Consider the following 12,841-nt stretch of genomic DNA (forward strand, 5'->3'; position numbering starts at 1 on the left):
AAAGTATACAGAATTTTGAGAAATATTTATTGACATCACATTTTCATATTTAATAATATCTCTATGCGTACAGCATGATTAAATACGATTACTAGCTATACATGTTTTATCAATGTATAGTAATCTAGTGCAAATGTTATTAATATATTTCCCCCTTTCCCTGTTTCCCCTTTTGCATGGCGATTTTTATTGACTTTTTGGTGTAGAATCGAAGAAAAGGATTTGAATATACATTTTCTTCTAGGTTTTGGTAAATATTCATGATTTTGAGGCGGAAGGATACACTAAAGAGGTTGGTTACGTTGAAATGTAGAGCCGACGGTGGCATGTTTAATATGCAATTTCCAGTTTGTGTATCTCATGATATTCACGGCGAACCTCATACCTGCTTTTGAGCAACGGGTTGCTACATGTTGCACCATCTGTGTAGAAAGCGTCCAACCATGGGAAAAAGTTAGAGGCCGACGAAAATTAACAAGATAATTCATATGTTGGATTTTTTAATTAATAACATCTTTGTTGAATTTGGAAGGGAAATATATCAGCAAGTGGTTGGCATCCCCATGGGCACCAACTGTGCACCTTTGCTTGCTGATCTGTTTCTCTATTCGTACGAAGCCGATTACATACAGACGCTCGTAAAAACTAATAAACGATCAGTCAGACTTTTTAATTTCACATATCGATATATCGATGACGTTTTATCACTTAATAATCCTAAATTTAGTGATTATGTAGAATTCATATATCCTGATGAGCTCGAAATTAAAAACACCACTGACTGTGACAATTACGCTTCCTACTTGGATAAACGTGATGACTTTGACTTTCCGATTGTTAACTTTCCATTTATTAGTAGTGACATTCCAATATCACCAGCTTATGGAGTGTTTGTATCTCAGCTAATTCGTTACGCGAGAGCTTGTTCCTTTTATTCTGATTTTTTAAGTAGATCGAGGCATTTGTCATCTAAGCTTCAACTACAAGGTTACTTGCGCACTAAACTTATTAAAACCTTTAAAAAGTTTTATGGCCGTCATATTGATTTCATTGGTAAATATAACGTGTCTCTCTCGGCTATTATTCTAGATATATTTAATTGACACGTATACTATTACTATCTCCCTGATAATGTCTACTACATCGTTAATACATTTCATCGCGTGCATTTTGCATACCGATAGTTCATTGGCCAATCACGCTATTTTACCGACATTTCGCCTAATAGTTTGGATGCAGCTATGGCGGGTGTGGCGCCAGGCAGGGTATACTTACTCTTCCGGACACCTGTTACCACTGTTTGTCGTGTATTTTGTACACGAGGAGCAGTCCATTTGCTGATTACACTATTTAGCTCGTATACATTATTTTGCCAATAACGTTTTTTAGGACTTCGAATTCTGTCTTATGGTTTGGATTGTTCGTACTTGGTTTTATTTTATTAGAGTCAATGGGGGAATTTATGATGTACTGTGTCCAACCTGCTGTTAAAATGTAGAAACTAATCGTGAGAGTAGATTTAACGACCTGTACTTGTTCAACTTGTGTCTAAAATATGAAATGTCATGTGGTTGGAATACAATTATTCTCACTATTAAACGTACTATTCAACTTTATACGCCTTATATGATTGACGTTTTGAGAGTTTAATTCATACATGAACACCTAATTTCACATCTTGTAATGACATAAACCAGTTGATCTATATCTAATTCAGTTATTTCAACATCGGTATACAAAATATAAACAAACTCATTGCACTCAACAAAACTATCATCAGCTTTAGGAGGAGCAGTAGCGTAATTATTAATAGTAAACTTTCTGACAGAATAACAGAACACAGTTTTTATGGGACTAGTTTTATTCTAAAAGCACGACGTTTCGACAAGTATCCTCATATCGTTATCAAGCACAATGACATTTAGTAAACTTGAGGTCAAACTTAGTAGATTGCTCACTTTGTATGTTAGATTACCACGAAAGGGCAGGGTTATTCTGATGGGGGGGGGGGGTCAGGTTTTTGACGATCTGTCCTGGTGGTTTATCGTTTCATTGATCTTCTTATTCACTAGTAAGAAAGTCAAAACATAAGTATTTCTATGTCTTTTGCTTAATATGATCATAGGTGTCATTCTCACACTTAAAACTCATTTACACCGAAAATAATAACACAATTACCTCCCAATTACCTCCCTTGTTTTCTATTCTCCACCATGGAGTAGCTAACTTCAAACGTTTGGATTTGTCGACGAAAATGATATTTTTGCCAATTTCTCAACTGGCAATAGTGAATTATAGGATTAATAGGATTATTCTTTAACAAGGTAGGACTGTTTATAGATACCATCTATTTTAAGGCTTTATTTTAATAAATTTTAAAAATGTAACTTAAAAATATGAAATTGCAACTTTAAGTTACAAAACACATGGCGTAAATGGTCCAATTCTTCTTGCAGGAATTTGGGTTCACAAATGTTAATTGCTCTTTTAATATAGTGGGGATGACTGGAGTTGTAATTAATATTGGTAGGGTCTCATCTTTTTCTGTTTCGATAGTAAATTTAATTCTGGGATGCTGTTTGTTCAGGTAGGGACATTGGTTCATCATTTTCTTCAAGGACTACAAACGTATCAGCGACCTTGCGAAGCCAAAGAATAGGAGTAGGCCTAATGGGGGAGGTTCTTAGCGCACACTTTTCAAATTCTGTCACGACAATTTCAGAGATTGAGGGTGATGAGGGACTGCCCATAGGCAAGCCGTTGACTTGCTTATATATGCCGTCACCCCAGGTAAAGAATGTAGGATCAATACACATAGTAACTAATTCCAGGCTGCTGTCGGTTGATAACCGAGTTTCTAGGGGTACTTCTAATTCATTTATTCGGGTGAGGAGGGTTTCAATGGCTTCTTGGTGGGGAACGTTGCTAAACAGGTCAACCACATCGTATGACACAATTCTTCCAGGGCGGTTTAGGTCTCTAATTGTGTTACAAAAGGCGCCAGAGTCTTTGATAATGGATGTAGAGGAAGTTCCTAAAGGAGCAAGTAGCTTAAACATGTATTTAGCAACATTATAAAAAACTGAATCTCTTGAACAGACTAATAGTCTGGCCTTAATCGGGTTTTTGTGAGTTTTGATAGTGGCTCGGGCGTAAGGGGGCGTGGGTGGTTAGGTTTCAACTGTGATATGTTAATGTTTCCGATCGCTAAATGCCACTTAAAGATTGTTTTCTGACAGAAGCATTATGCATGTGTTATCACTATCTGATTTTTGTATCAAGAAAACAAAACCAAAATATCAATGGTAGATAATCAATCAGGATATTAAAGGGGGACCATCAAAAGATTTTACTCTTTAGGAAGCGCTTAGATGCTGAAGATCTTTGTAAATAATAAACGGAATCGAAACATTTTAGACTAATATTCCTTTTAAAGATTTACAATGGCGAACAGCGGTTGTAACATCTAATACTACACAATAACAGATTACGTTTGCTATTACACGATGTCCATAATGTCATAAAACTCTTATGAGCCACAGTGGCCCAGTGAGTAAGACGTTAGCTATGGAAGTCGTGTGTTCGATACCGGCAGTGCCGGACTGTCAGGTCATTGACCAAGGCCCATACAAGTACGCGCCGAAGGGTCACGAGCGCGACAAAGGAGCGCGACAAAGGCGCGCGAGCATCCGAGGGGGGTTGCCCCCCCCCCGGACAATTTTGAAAATTGACAACCGCAAACCCATTTTCCAAGCATTTCAGACCAAAGCAGAAGGCAATTTTTGATTTCTGATTTCTGAAGTCGTGTGTTCGATACCGGCAGTGCCGGACTGTCAGGTCATTGACCAAGGCCCATACAAGTACGCGCCGAAGGGTCACGAGCGCGACAAAGGAGCGCGACAAAGGCGCGCGAGCATCCGAGGGGGGTTGCCCCCCCCCCCGGACAATTTTGAAAATTGACAACCGCAAACCCATTTTCCAAGCATTTCAGACCAAAGCAGAAGGCAATTTTTGATTTCTGATACAGTTAGATAACAGAATGACCCAAGAGCACTATCATTAATTGAATTTGAAAATTCTCTTCAGTGTCAAAAACAAAAAACTTTTATTCTCCGTGATGAAAATAATGCAAATTATAATATACATACAGTACACGTATTTGACAGTTCTGTTGACGCACCTTATAGAATATAGTGAGAATCTTCGAACTCGCAGAAGTAAACGAACACCATCATAAGCTCATGAACCTCACGAGCTTATGATGATATTTGTTTACTTCTGTGATGATAACTGATAATTGTTCTCGAAAGAGGTAACAAATTATATTTTTTAGCTTCAAGGATAGCCAAAGTAATCTACAGGTCTTTTAGATTGATGGCAATGTTTGTCAGTCATTTTTTTCCTATCTTTTCTTTCTCCTGTCCTGTGTCCTGCCCTTTCCTTCATTCTTTATTTTCTTTCCTCCCCCTCTCCTTTCTTTCTCTTTTTCTTTTTTCTTTCTCCTTTTTTCTTTTTTCTTTATAGGCTTAGGCCCACTTTTTTTTAATGAGCTTAGGTCTACCTGTCACGGACAGGTGAACAGGTGGGCCCAGTCCGGCACTGGATACCGGTGTTGGCCAAGAAAGTTCATCGGGATTTTTCTGGCGTGAATCCTCCTTGTCAGTGAACATAAAAGGACCTTTTACAGTTGGAATTCGATATAAGAGTAGGCCGTACCGCCGCTGTTCGGGCAAAATTTCCGTCGCTGAACACCGTATGGCGTATGCCCGATTTCATTAACCCAGTCGGTACTGAGCAATGGAACGTTAAGCCCTATTTCATTTATAAAACACCCATTGCCTGCGTGCGATACTACATTCCGAGAGATTTTCGAGATTTTGATACTAAATTTGAACTAATTAGACCCACTAAATGTATATGTTTCGCGACCCACTCCCAGCGTTTGCGGATAAAGATTTTCAAATTATATTTTGAGACTTGTTTAGTCTTCAGTTTGGCACCTTACAGATTCTACCAAAATCTCTATATAATAAATACAGATAAATATGATATAAATCTATAAATTAATCAGGTGTGAGCTCCTGTTAGTTAGACGATACACAGACAGATAATAGAGCAATTCCAGCGTGTTGAAGCAGATATTAAGCCCCATCGTTAATCATTTCTGTATATTATATAAATTGAAGTCACATGGCGTTATCTTAGCACAAAATGGACCTCTTGCAAACTACAATATAATGAAAGGTGAATCTCTAATAGGAATATCGGTCTTAAATTCCGATCAAGATTTAAAATGATATGTTGAATTGAAATTTCATCGATCTGTGCGGCTCACTATGTAATAAGTCCGCTGCCATTTTGTTATGATTGGGCGAAGAGAATAATATAGCTCTATCTAAGTCCGATTGAGTCCAAGTCGGGAGGTTATCTAGTGTTATAATTTTGATTTTGTTTTCTTTATCAGTTGTTAAATAATCAACTTGAAAACAAAATTGTTAGCTTGGAGAAAGTCGTGAGAAAATTGATATTTTAGCGAAAAATACAAATGACGCATCGTTACTTTAATTATACAAGCTGTAGGATTTACATACAGTTATATGTCAATCAGACATTCAAGTTAAGCTGGTTAAAACAAAACCACCGGTGATCGATAAGCTGACTTAACATTGTCGCCTGAACACAAAGGTAGCTAAGTCGGTAAGAGCTTGCTAGCTAGCCTGGAGGTCGCGTGATCGATCCCGGATTGGCCGAGAGTGTTCATCGGGATTTTCCGGAATGATTTCCCCTTGTCAGTTGTGCAGGGCAGAGGGCCTGACAAGGACAGCTGTCTAGTCGTATACATTGGCGTGCACGTAAAAGATCCCCTGGCAGTTGGAATTCGATATAAGAGTAGTGCTGCTGTCCGGGCAAAATTTCCCTCTTAGTACACTGTATGGGGTATGCCCGTCTTCATTAACCCAGTCGGAGCAGAACAGTTGGACGTTAAACCCCATTTCACAAAGGTCGGACAAATAAACCAGTTCAAAAACACTCAATATTTGTCTTCTAGCTTTCGTTGATATCCCGTGTGAACGGGCCTTCTCCTACTTTCAAAACAAACAATGGGTTTATTATAACTATCTTATACAGGTTAATGAATCTTGTTTGCGTGCGTAAAATCCTTTGTGTAGTAGTAGTAGAGTAGTAGTAATTTTATGGATACTATACGCAGACACCATGTCATTCTTTGTTCAAGTAACTAGGTTCGATTTTGGTATCACCAATACAATTTACCGAATCTAAACGGGGTTTATAGTCCTACTTGTCTATATACCAACTGGGCTATGAAGGTCTCGATTTTTCGTGCCATCCGAACTGAACTTCTAGACACTATTTATCGGGCCCGTATCTAGACACCATTAAGCGGGGGGGCATTACCTTTCGGTAGGGGGGCGAACATTTTGAGGAAATTTTCGGAAAGGTCATTCTAACAGACTGTTGTAATCATCATGCTATGTAGTTACCTAGGCGTCTAATAAGCATTTTAAAATAAGTATTCAAACAAAAAAAATTTATTTAAAACTATGTTAGATTAGTACCAAAAAAATGGTTTATAAAGTAATGAGATACCGTGGGATTATGCGCATAGTCGCCTGAATTATACCTCCTCCTGCTTAGGGAAGCGTAGTTTTTTTTAGGTTAATATAAGGAACTGTGTATACTTTAATGATTGTTAGCAATTTCTGAGCGAGCTCTGGAGGGAAACCCGCCCGGAAAATCCCAAGAAACTCTCTCGGCCAATACCAATAGCGAATCCGAGACCTCCTGTTTAGGGCCCTGTATCCATAGATTGCTCCCTTCCTTGTGGCGTGTTCCCTTGTGGCGTTGTGACCTTGTGACCTGACCCTGTACCCGCCCGTATCCATAGGCTGTTGCCTTGTGGCGTGTGCAATGTACGATGGAAAGATAGGTAAAAGTTTACATATGAACGTTGATGAGAAAGCAAATAAACACAAGACAACTATCATTATGCGAACAGTTGTTTTATTGATAGCTCGACGATGAACTCAACTACTGAAAATCGAAAGTATGAGGAGGATGCCGCTATTGCATTTATTTTCCTCGCTGGTGCTCATCTCAGAAGACGCCTACGGTGCTGGGTCCAGCCATTTTTTGGAACTCGCAATGAACTGGGTGAATTTCACACAAGTTTCCAGACCTTGAAACAGACTGGTGATGAAGAACTCGTACTCGTAATGGCGTGTTCCCTCTTGTGACGCTGCAAAAGAATGGACAAGTTCATTGTCTGTGTTCCCGGTCACAAGACCACATGTTCCGTGCGCGAGGCCACATGTTCCCTGGGTACAACCTATGGGAACAGGCACATTAAAATCAAAGGTTCGTTGCCCTTGTGGCGCGTCACAAGGTCACAAGGGAATACAAGGGAACAGCCTATGGATACAGGGCCTAAGGTACAATTATCTGTTAAAATCTTTTGTAGTAAGTTATTACTACTACAGTCATTATAATGACGTGTGTTTACTAATGATGCCATATTTTTATGTTACTAATGCAGTATTTTCATTATTTATTTGGAATTCCTGTATTCCCAAAGTAAATGGATTAGTTGTTCGGTCGGAAGAAAACCCGACGCCCCATGTATACCTTGATGTGCATGTAAAACAACTCTTGACCGTTGGAATTCTAAGTATGTCGTAGAGCCGTTGTCCGTGAAAAATTACTCTTATAGCACACGACATGGCGTATGGCTGTCTTTATTTACCCAATTTAGTTTAATGGTTTCCATCTACCTCGCCATGCTGATAATATTTATTAACACCAAAAAATACAAATTGTCTGATAATTATAGAAACTAATTAATATATATTCAATTACATTCTTTTACAGTAAAAAAAACTATATGTAGGTACATGTCATATTAAAACATTGCTTTATTATTATTATCGCTATGTGTTCCTTTTTTAAACTCAATGCTTGTGTAAAATTATCCCATCCTTTCAAACTACGTGTAGCTACAGTTTCTGTTCAAAATGCATTAATTTGAAAGACTGATGCACGAAAACATTATACAAATAACATAATATATTCATTCCATATTTCCAAAAGAATTTAAATGGTGCCTTTGGATGTGTTGAAAAGGGCGGGAATGACCAATTACCAGAACAGGCGAGTGCTGTTTTAATGCGAGAGTTTCAATGATTATTTTTTTGTTATAAAGCCATGTGATAAGAAAAGTACATATTTTGATTTATATATACAAACACAGACAACGGGCTAGACAGCTTAAACTTTATAGCACTTCTGAGGTTCACGCCGACCCAGTGAAAGAAATTATACGATTTTTTGTTCTTACCATTCATATCTATTTATCTGATAAATAAAGTCTATAGTAAAATATATAACAGTCGTATAAAAGTAGGCCTACTTGAATTTCATTTACCTAGTTTCAACTACATACAATTTTAGTTTTATAATCTGGTCGTATAAAATGTCTGTCTGTCCGCCCGTCGGTTCGTATATCGCCCATAGATGCTTGTGGGCGCTATAGAGGACACAATCACCATCTGACTGTTTATGTTCGTTATACGACATATTGCTCTTCAACAATTTCCGATACTTACTAACGTTATGGAATTTGAACACTTAAAAAAAAATCCCATGTACACTCTTGAGTCTAAATTTATCATCAGATTGACTAGACACATGGATACATTGTTTGTGTCAATGAGACGAAGAAGCATTAAATGCTCCCTCTACCTAAAGAAAGAATAAAAATGCAAAATGCGAACGACGTAAGTTATTTGAGCGTATTTATTTATAACAAACCGGTACATTACATTAATACAGTAAAGCGACATTCCAAATTCCAATATAAAACCCTTTAAAATACATGATAATGAAAGACACAAAAGCCTGATTATTCACAAACGAATAGACTACTAAAAAGGTTGAAAACTTTCATCATTAGGGCATGGGTATACATGTATACTACAGAAAAGGGCAGGGTACCATTTGTATACCCTGATACCCGGGTTCCGGCGCCCCTGACTAGATGTATCAGTAGCATATTATCAGCAGAATAACCACTTGAAACCATCGTATAAGCGTACGCAGTCGAGACATGGCATCGGCATAATAATCAACGTAAACCATTGCTATACCCACATGTAAAAGTAAGGAATCGTCAACATAATAACCATCGAAGCAGTCGTTACCAGCAAGAAGAAGTCAGAAACGGGCATTGCAGCATCAACAACCAAAATTATGAACCTAATCATCATCAGCAATACCATTACAGACAGTACCAAAGCAACAGATATTCCGAAATGGCCTTGTTGTGATTCAATCTGATTAAAACACAGATTCTATTTCATTTCGTTTTATTATAGTTCAAAATTTCGTTTTACTTTACTACACTAGGATTTCGAAGAGTTCTTATCATTGACGTGTTCTGGATGATGTGATGGTTTAGGCAATGAAACGATCTGTCACAGCAAGCTTTTGGCGTGTGGTGCACGGAACTGTGGGTAATTCACTAGAAACATCAATTCTGATTGGTTAATCAATTTCTGACGTCATAGGTCAAAAGCTGCTCAGTCATGTATCTGGTGTCCAACAAAAGTCCCCATTTTTAGGGCGTGGTCGGAAATACTTTAGGGCCATCTGGCTTGGGGAAAGCCCCCCAACTTTTGAAAATATAGTATAGATCTTTGTTTCTGTTACGTTTCAGCCATGTAACTGATGGCCATATTATTAGCCCAATTTTTAGGGCGTGGCCGGGCAGGCTTTAGAGCGATCTGACTTGGGGGTGAGGGGGGGGGGCAAACATTTGGTTAGATTTTTGAAAATTATATTTTCCAAATATGGATCTTTGTTTCTGTTAAGTTTCAGCCAAGTAACCGATGACCATATTATGAACCTCATTTTCAGGGCGTAGTCGTACAGATTTCAGTGCAATATAACTGGTGGCCATATTATTTTGGCATTAGCGCTTGTACTATTAGTTTATATTTCTTTGGATTCAGCATTTTATTCTTTTTTGTGAGCCACCTTTACTAGATCTGAGTCATCAATTTAAAAGTTGTTCATAACTCGGGGACTCGATTTAACTGTTTATAAAAATAATAACATCTATTTCACCTACAACATACCAGATCATTTGTGGGCGTGTGGCGCCCTACATATATTTGACTTATGTCAACTCCAATTATTTTCAAATAATCGTTAGGCTGATGATAATATTAATTGTATACATGTATGCTTGAAATAAAATCGGATGTAATGACGAAATCCATAGCAAAATAAGTATAGGCCTTGGAATATAAAAAAGTACCGTTTCGTCCGTTTCTCCAATTCTTTCGATCATTATTTAACGTAACGATCGGGGTTAAGCGGATATCTGTATTACTTTTCGGCATCCGGAATGAAAGTGAACATTAATAGCGAAACGCCATCGTATTTCTTGAACTAATCTATAGAATAAGGACAATGACTTCTGGGAAGTCTACTTATATATATATAACTATCTGCACATGTTTGGTTCAAATAAACAAGAAACGTAGGAAAAGTATTTTCAATTGATATTAACCCTGACTACATCGATAAATTTAAAAAATAGAATTTAACCCTGACTACATCGATAAGTCTAACAAATAGAATTAACGCTTGTAATAAATCGTTTTATTTTGTACCGTAAAGTCATCCGGTGCTGCTTGGATTGAATAAATTGTGAAATGTTTATGTAGACCTGTTTTAACAAATCGTTGTCAAGCAGTTGACATTTTAAAGTATTGTGATTTCAACTTCAAGACAAGGGCTTATAAGATGTTTGCATCATACAATAAACAGGTACTTGCATGGCAACTGAATTGGTGTTCAATGGCACGTTTTTAATTATCGTCTCACCCAGGGCCGGATTAAAACCTATAGCAGCCCTGCACTTAGAAGATTTTGGTGCTTCCATATTCAATTCAAAATGTAAACAAAAGTAAACCATAAACAATCCGTCAACCACGTGACCATAAACAATCCGTCAACCACGTGGTTAGAGATTTTCTGATGTTTTATTAAGAGGGTAACAGTAAGAAAAGACAACCAAAAAATAAAAAAAGACAATGAAAAGCTAATTAAAAGTTCTTAATTTTTAAATGAAATATTTTGAATTCGTCATGGGGTTCTAATAAAGCAGAAATTCTGTGGTGAACCTCCTTCCCATAATGCCCTGAGCATATACTTATTTTGCTTAATGCTTTATCCAGCCCTTGTCTCAAATGTCTATTTATTAGTTAAAGGCAGAATAACAATCTTGCTGGCTTGACAGCTCCAGAAAATAAATAATAGCCTTATTCTAAGTATTAGATGTTTAAGTACCCTACATGTTGTGTTATTATCCATTAAATCCTATTTTACTTGTCCAGAGGGTTCGAAAATATTTTTAAATCCAAGTCACATTTGAAAAGCTTTACGTTAGGCTTTTCAAATCATTTAGTTGAATTTTTCCAATTTTTAAAATTAGGTGTGCTAAGATGAAATTTGTATCATCAATTAATTGGAATATTGTAAAATAGTACAATTTGTTGACCAGAATAAAGATTGGGACATATTATTCAGTTACAACAAGAGTGGTATTGAGCCTTTAATTAATTTTTGAAATTATAAAAATAATTACTCTTTTGGTTTTTAAACCGAAAATGAGTGGGTGCACTGGATCCTGTGTTCAAACCCCTAAGAAAGCTACTCGCGGGTTTGGGGGAGGGGGGGGGGTCCAATTTGAATTCCATTTGGTATTAGTAAGTAAAGGGCGGAAACGTTGCTGCCTGGGAAAGATTTCGCCATAACACACGGTATGGCGTAAGCTCGTGTTCATTATCGGGGTTGGTGCGGAAAAGTAGAACGTTATAACCCCATTTCATTCAATTTTCATTTCTGAATCTAAATAAATTTCATTAACCGTGCATCCCAGATTTTTAAACACGCAGCTTATAGAGTGTAAGGATGTGCTATTCTAAGATTGAGCTTAATTAGTATTGTTTACGACAAATGTATCTACATAGATAATTCCACAATCATTCTTTCTTTTTCTGGACAGGTTTTTATTTTTATTTTTAATTCAATAAACTTTTGACTTTACGCCAATTGATGTTCGTGTGATTGAAAGGAATTGCACATCAGTCTTGCGGTCTTTTCCTATGATATAATAGCAAATCTGGGGCAATTATTAGACGTGTTACTATAGATCATAACTTAATACATTATATGTACACATACATTATCATGTTCACCACGTGATTATTATGTACATAAATAGCTATATAACAACCGCGCTTACCACTCTGCAGTTGATAGCGTGCAAGCATTCGCAGACGATAAATTACTTTTCTGTTTACTCTTTGACAGAACCAGGAGTAAGAATGGCTGCCTTAGTAGGAAAGTGGAAGTTTGAATCGGCCGATAATTTGGATGGATTTATGCAAAAATTGGGTAAGTTAGTTTAATGTCAAATAGAACTATAAACTATATCTAAATAATATTTTTATTAAACAAACGTGAAATTATGTTACTATATGCCCTGCATTCCCAGTTCAAGTTGTTACTTTTGTATTTTGACCTTACATAGTCGCAAAGCTTTGCAATATTTCCACTTTTGCGCATAATGGTCTTAAAAAAGGCCTCACCCTTTGAAAGTCCAACGGACACCTATGATTATAAATAATCAGCGAAATCCCGATTCTCATCGGGGAAACTTTAACCCCGATAGGGGTCACAAAATCAGTAAAATGTTATAATTCATATTAAAAGGAGTAGGAGGAACACCCAAATACACCCAAACAGATTCTGTGTC

The 12,841-nt window shown here is 37.2% G+C and overlaps 1 long non-coding RNA gene across 1 annotated transcript in view; it reads left to right on the top strand.

The window, feature by feature from the left end:
* Window positions 1–12,841, top strand: part of LOC126823912 (uncharacterized) — a 46,188-nt gene that overhangs the window by 26,719 nt on the left and 6,628 nt on the right. The window contains exon 3 of the long non-coding RNA XR_007681358.2: window positions 12,397–12,480. This is a non-coding gene — a long non-coding RNA (uncharacterized LOC126823912). The remainder of the gene's footprint in view (window positions 1–12,396; window positions 12,481–12,841) is intronic.

Source organism: Patella vulgata, chromosome 6 (genome assembly GCF_932274485.2).
Source record: "Patella vulgata chromosome 6, xgPatVulg1.2, whole genome shotgun sequence".
NCBI classification, from domain to species: Eukaryota; Metazoa; Mollusca; class Gastropoda; family Patellidae; genus Patella; species Patella vulgata.